At 42.9% G+C, this 6,166-nt stretch overlaps 1 protein-coding gene across 5 annotated transcripts in view; it reads right to left on the bottom strand.

Moving 5' to 3' along the window:
- Positions 1–407: 407 nt before the first annotated feature.
- Positions 408–6,166, bottom strand: part of MACROD2 (mono-ADP ribosylhydrolase 2) — a 918,876-nt gene continuing 913,117 nt past the window's right edge. For 4 of the 5 annotated variants that reach the window (XM_052784123.1, XM_052784124.1, XM_052784120.1 and 1 more), the window contains one exon: positions 408–4,209. The gene's annotated coding sequence lies outside the window, so the exon portion shown is untranslated. The remainder of the gene's footprint in view (positions 4,210–6,166) is intronic. The other variant, XM_052784121.1, reaches the window with a different exon arrangement.

Below are 6,166 nucleotides of genomic sequence, written 5' to 3'. Positions count from 1 at the left end.
CACGACAGAAAGGGCAGGTAACATCTAGCGTACACTGTGTGTTGTCTATTATACCTGTGGATTGCATACATATCGGAGTATTCTTTGACAGATGATAGATGCCAGCAATTTAGTGCTGGTACAACTGCGGGAATGGGTTTTGTAACATCGCTGATACAGCAATGGGACCAACCTGTTCCCCTCCAAGCTGCAAAGTCCCCATTTTTACCTTTCAGTAATGCCATCCAAAAATCCCTCCGAGGTATCCGTTTCTCACAAGATTCTGCCATTAAGTGAACGATAAATTTAAACGAGGACCTGGCTGCACATGCTGGTGATCACATGTCCAAACTGCAACACTGACAACCGAAATGACCGCTGCATGATCAGCATGGTTAGGAGGGAATAAACACACAAGTGGCATTGCCTCATCTTCAGGACAAGCTTTATTAACGTTTCGCTTTAACAAACATCATAGTACTAAGGCATTGGTTCTTTAAGTTTTCCAATGCATGGCACAGACAGAAGGAAAAATAACAGACTTGGAGGCAAATTCAGCATGTAAATGACAGAGTAACGGAAGAGGCATGTGTTAACCGATATAGCTGCTAGACTATCTATTAGAAGACATTTTGCAAACAACAGTCTACATTTCTTTGCACAGAAGTAAAAACATAGTTTTGGATCGAGAAAATTACCTTTTTTAATCTGTAAATTTTTTTTTTTTTTAAACTTTCCTTTATATCACAAATGTCAGGGTAAGGCAAATCCTGGATGAATCATATGATAAAAACCCCTATTCCCCGAGAAAATAGATCCACATACTCTGTTAAGTTTGTAATTTTAAAAGCAAAGCTGGCATGCACTGCATATAGAGAAAAGTTTTTTTTTTTCCATATATTTTTATTCAAGTGCGTAAAGCAGAACAGTGTTAATTCACAGAGAAACTTTCTCAGTGTCTTAGAGAAAGATTGACTATTAGCTGTAGCAAATGTGTGACCCATTATTACGGACTATGTCTCAAACATCCCCTTTGGATATCTGTATGGAAGGAAACCCATTCATCATCGGAGCAGTCACCAGCCCGAAGAATATTGTGCCTAATGGTAGGCATAAGTGCTTTCATGCATAGGAGAAACAACAATCAAGCAGAGCCTGATACTATGTATGCAAACATCAGCACCAAAGCGTTGCTATTCCCTTTACGCCACCTACTGCAAACACATTGTGGGTTTAAACCAAAATCCTTGTCATAAATTGCTGCGGGGTGATTCTTGGTCTGATGCTTGCTCTTCTACAAAACCAGCTCCTTCCGTTTCTGCAGCTCCAGCAAGAGTGGCGGAGACTGCATTGAGGGGCACGGGTTCAGCCTTCACTACTAACTCAGCGGAAGAACTCGCGCGGCCACTCTACTCACTTTATGCCTAGTGAAAAACCCCAACAACTCAAACCAAAACCCACCTGAAGACAGACAGATATAGATGTGGCTGCAAATTGTCCTGTAAGGACTTAATCAACTCCTATGTTTCCTTGCTTTACACTTCCTACCTGGGCTTCACACTTTGCCGCTGCATCCTTAGGCAAATGGTTCATGGTTTCAAAGACTCGCTGCTGTTCGAGGACCAAGGTTAAATGAAAAGTGCAATGAAATTACTGTCAGGGGTTAGAGAGTGTCTAATGTGACACATCTTTGCAGTTTTTTTTTTTTTTTAACTATTGGTCAGTCTTCACAAGGATTTTAAGGAGTCTTTGTCTCCTTGCTGAACCGTCACACCTTGGCAGCCAGCCTCCTGCGGGGCTATGCCTTTGGCTCCCTTGCTAAAACCAAGGCTGGCAATGGCAAGACAGACACCTGACATGCAGGTAAGGGCAGCCTACAGCTCCATTAACGTTGCCCATGGGTGAGCACAACAGAAACAAGAACAGAGCTAGATTCAGGGGACTGGGTAGTCCGTTGACTGAAGTTATTGCAGCTCTGCAAAGCTCAGTTCACCCCGGCCGCCTTGGATCTCTTCAACATTTCACAGAGCTCACCGAGTTCATTCCTAGCCCTACGGGGCCAGTTCCCTCACTTACCTAGATGGAGGGAACCCTTCAATCCTGGTCTTTTCACAGCAACCACACAAAAGGGGAATTGAGAAGAGACACACCCAATGCATTTATTCCCCTTCCTCCCGAGGTATTTATCCACTCCTGCCCCACCTATTATGACAGGCCGTTTCAATCATAATCATCTGGTATGGAAAATATACAGGAACATACGGGATGCACATCATGTAGAGGTACCACCCACAAGGCCTCCCACCGCAAAATTGCAATCAGCTGGAGACAAGGTGAAGGAACAGCAGGAAAAAAATCCATGTCCCAAAAGACACGTTCTGTCAAGCATGATCCCAGGGATGGGAAAGAAAAGCAGCAGAGACACCTCAAAGGGAACAAGGAGTCCCTTCAAGGGTGCTCTGTGGAGAACAAGGGCCAGAGGAATGGTACCTAGCAAATTTAGGTAAACTTAGCAATATTATAAACCCAATTCATAGGCTTACATCAGCTCATTTACTCCTTCCACAGTCGATCCAATTCAGAGTTACACATCGACCGATCTCCGGGACAAATGGGTGACGAAGCAGCTCCTTGAGATCTTCTCCGGCGCTAGTGTCACCTGGGTTAAAAAACCACAGGAGCCAGCACAAAGAAATACTCTTTCGATCCCACCACAAGCAAACATGCTGGAGGAATGCACATAGGAAGATACGGGGCTGCCTTTCCAGGGGCTGTACTCTCTGGGTGAAATCTGGGACTTTTCTTGTTTTCCTTTCTAATCCTTGTTTGTCCTGACACCCTTTTGAATTAACCTGCAGCTGACAGCAGCCATCAACTGCTGTAGCCAGTGCTAGGTGTGTTAGGGCCACATTTGACTTGCTGTTACACCAGCAGATGATTTATCACCAAACCTACTCTAGCTGGGATAAACCCAGATCACAGGAGGATAGAGATATGTCTTACCTTGGTTTTTACATATTTTTTTTCTTTTCTTTTTTTTGGCCAGCTAGTAAATAACTATTTTGGGATTCATGCATATTTGGGGGAAAAAAAAAAAAGAAAAGAATTCATTACCTTGCTTAACATGATCAAATTACTATCAGCAGCATTTTAAAATGCAGTTTGTAGCACAACACACCCTGGACACAGGTTGCGTGCTTTTCCATTGAGCGTATTGTCTATTGGTTTCGGTTACAGCATGGTTGGGAAATGTATGTGAAACCCTTTTGTTCCTTTTCTAAAAATTTCAGTGCAGCATTTGCTGGCAGAACAATTGACATATGGTGAGACATTCTTATCCAAATAACTGTTAATTGCTTTTTAAAAAAAATTTTAAAAAAAGAAATCATGCATATGCAGTAGAAAATATAATGAGGGCTCACATAAGATACAGTGTGAAGTTGTTAAAGCTAGGAGCTGTATTTATCTGAGGCATTGGGATGATAGAGTTAATGAGCAAACTCTGCTTCCAGCATGGACTCAAGGGAATCCAGCCAGCGCCTCTTCTAGCAGCCAGGGTTCGGACACAGCGACCTGCTGGCGGGTGCCAGCAGGAGCTGCCGATCGACAAGCCTGGAGGTGGGCAACATGCAGGGCTGTCCTTATCAATATTTCTGAGATTATGGAGCATCTAGTCTTGCAAATCCCTAGCACAAGGAGGGCAGTTGTTTATCAGTGTGTGTGGATTATAATCCTTTGTGGCAGTTCGTGTTCTTGAAGAAAATCCCCATTTATATCCTAGGGAACAGTTTTTAAAAAAAAAAAGGAGGTGGGGAGGAGAATAAACGGGCTCCCACAGGTTGCCTGCAGATAGTACCATAACTGGGAAATAAGATAAAGATGCTAGGAAAGGGGTGGGCCTGGAAACAGGCTACTGATGATATGATGCAGGAGGAAAAGAGATCCAATATAAGACAGGGACTCACAGTTCAGAAGAAACTGTTGTAATTGCAGGGATAATTGCAAAATATTGTTAGAACTGGGAAGTTATGTTTCTTTCCAACAGGCTTACAGAACAAAATGCAATGAAGAACAAAGAGAAATTAAAGCAAAGAGTCATTTCCCCAAAGCTCCCTCCCACACCCAACCCATGGAGCATCTCTGCGTGCTCTTTTCTGCCAAGAATGATGCTGTAGGATGTCAGCGCCTGCCCGTCGGGTTTCCTCGGGTCTCTCCTCTCCTGCATCCTTCCTTTGCCGCAGCGGGGGAGAGAAAAGAAAAAAAAGCAAACAAGAAAAGGCAAAATTTCAAATGTCTGTGCAGAACCCAGGTCTCATCTTTCTAGCACAGATGATGCCTACAGTTTCTCTTTCTGTCACACGCACAGCATGTGTATATGTCACGTGGTTTATATATAACAGCCACTATTATCTGTATAGCAAATTGACTGTGCTCATTAGCGTTTCTTGGTTTTCCACAGCACTGTGCTACCTAGCTTGATATCAGAGACCCCCAGCTCTGGTAGGTGCTTTGGTGCTAGACCACAGAACATATGTTAAAACCAACATATTAAAATACTAAACATAGCAAGCAAAAGGATCTCCTCAGCTCTGAAAGATGCTAGCGAGACCCTTTGAAGTTTAACAGGCTGATCAATCCTCCCCAGGGACCCGCTCCTTGCAATTAAAACAGTGGCAACAGAGTCATGAGGACCTCGATAGAGAGCTGCGAAGGATTCAATGCCTGCTTCTAATCCTGCACATGCCATTACAATGCTGGGCAAGACATGGTGCACCCCGGCTTGGGCCTCTTTGCTTCAGAAAGGTGCCAGCAGAGCCAGCAGTTGGATTGAAAAGATTTATTGATTGATTGCTAATTGTGGTATTATTCCTGTGAACTCTGCCTTCGTAAAGCAAAAACAACTCCAGCCCAAAACATCCACAGATACTCATTTCCACGTGAAAATGCAGCATGAAACACAGACTTCCAACGGGCCATGTGAAAGCAGTAATAATCGTAGATACCTTTTTTTAAACTGAAGAAGGGTATTAACCTTTCCATGTATTTTTAATAGTGAGGATTTCATTAGTTCCTCTTCCTTTTTTGACTGAACAGAACATAAAACCAGAAGCTAGGGGAGGGGGAAGGAATAGTTGCGGAAGCCGTATTTTAATGGCGAGGGCACCTTCTAGTTTTGCTTCAGTACTTTTTACCAGGGACCCCATCAGGCTTATTTCTCACTCCAGCAGTATGGCAGCACATCGTCTATAATGCTGACAAGGACAAAGGGCTATGCTCAGTAATAAGACCTTGTATTTTAAGTCTCTGTGATACAGCTGCTGCCATTGTAAAGCCACTATAGTTGGTCTTGAGCTACATGAAATCCCATTACAAGCATAAATAACGCATCTTGCTGTGTATGATATTGGCATCTCACGACAATCCTACGCTAAAGGAAGCGGTGCGGATTAACGCTTAAAAACTACTTTTGACAGAGAAATGGCAACTGCCTCTTGTAATTGGGGATGAGTCTTGGACTTCTGTCTTCCTACCAAATTATTCATTTTTATCTAGGGGCAAGGCTGTTTACGCCTATGACAAACTCTGCCGCAACAACAACCGTTGCACGCTCCTGTCGTAGCAGTATCATTTAGTGTATAAAGCCATAAAAAGCTCCAAAAGGCAGCAGAGCTCCAGAAGGCAGCTCGCTGACTTTGCCTTGTTTTTCAGTGGTATTGTTACAAGTGACATTAGGCATCGGACAGCCAAGGGCAATAAACCCCTTGTGACGTGAACCTGTTGTTCCCAGAATACAGATCGTACAGAACTGAGTTCGGTTCCAACTGGTATAAATTGCCTGTCATTTTCCTAAGCAATGCCAAAAAATGTTCACTCAGTTACTCTTCTGTTCCTTATCTCGGTGCTGTCTTGCCTTCTGATGATCTAAGACTGTGCGCTGTCTAAATCCATTACAGTTGCAGACTGCTACTATAATATTTACTTGACAAATCAAGTCTACTGGGTATTTTAATTTTTTTGCATAATATAGGCCATATTAGACAATGTCTTTTCCTTTGTATTCTGTCTTTTTTTTTTTTTTTTTTTTTTTTTGGTAAGGCCTACCTTTAATTAAGGACATTTTAAAAGCAAGTTTTCAAACAGAAACTGAGTGGAAAATGGGGGGAAAAAATAGCCATAAAGGTCTTTA

This window comes from Harpia harpyja, chromosome 4, assembly GCF_026419915.1.
Source record: "Harpia harpyja isolate bHarHar1 chromosome 4, bHarHar1 primary haplotype, whole genome shotgun sequence".
In the NCBI taxonomy this organism is placed as follows: Eukaryota; Metazoa; Chordata; class Aves; order Accipitriformes; family Accipitridae; genus Harpia; species Harpia harpyja.
The sequence above is the reverse complement of the archived record's forward strand: the minus strand, read 5'-3'. Positions and strand labels throughout refer to the sequence as shown.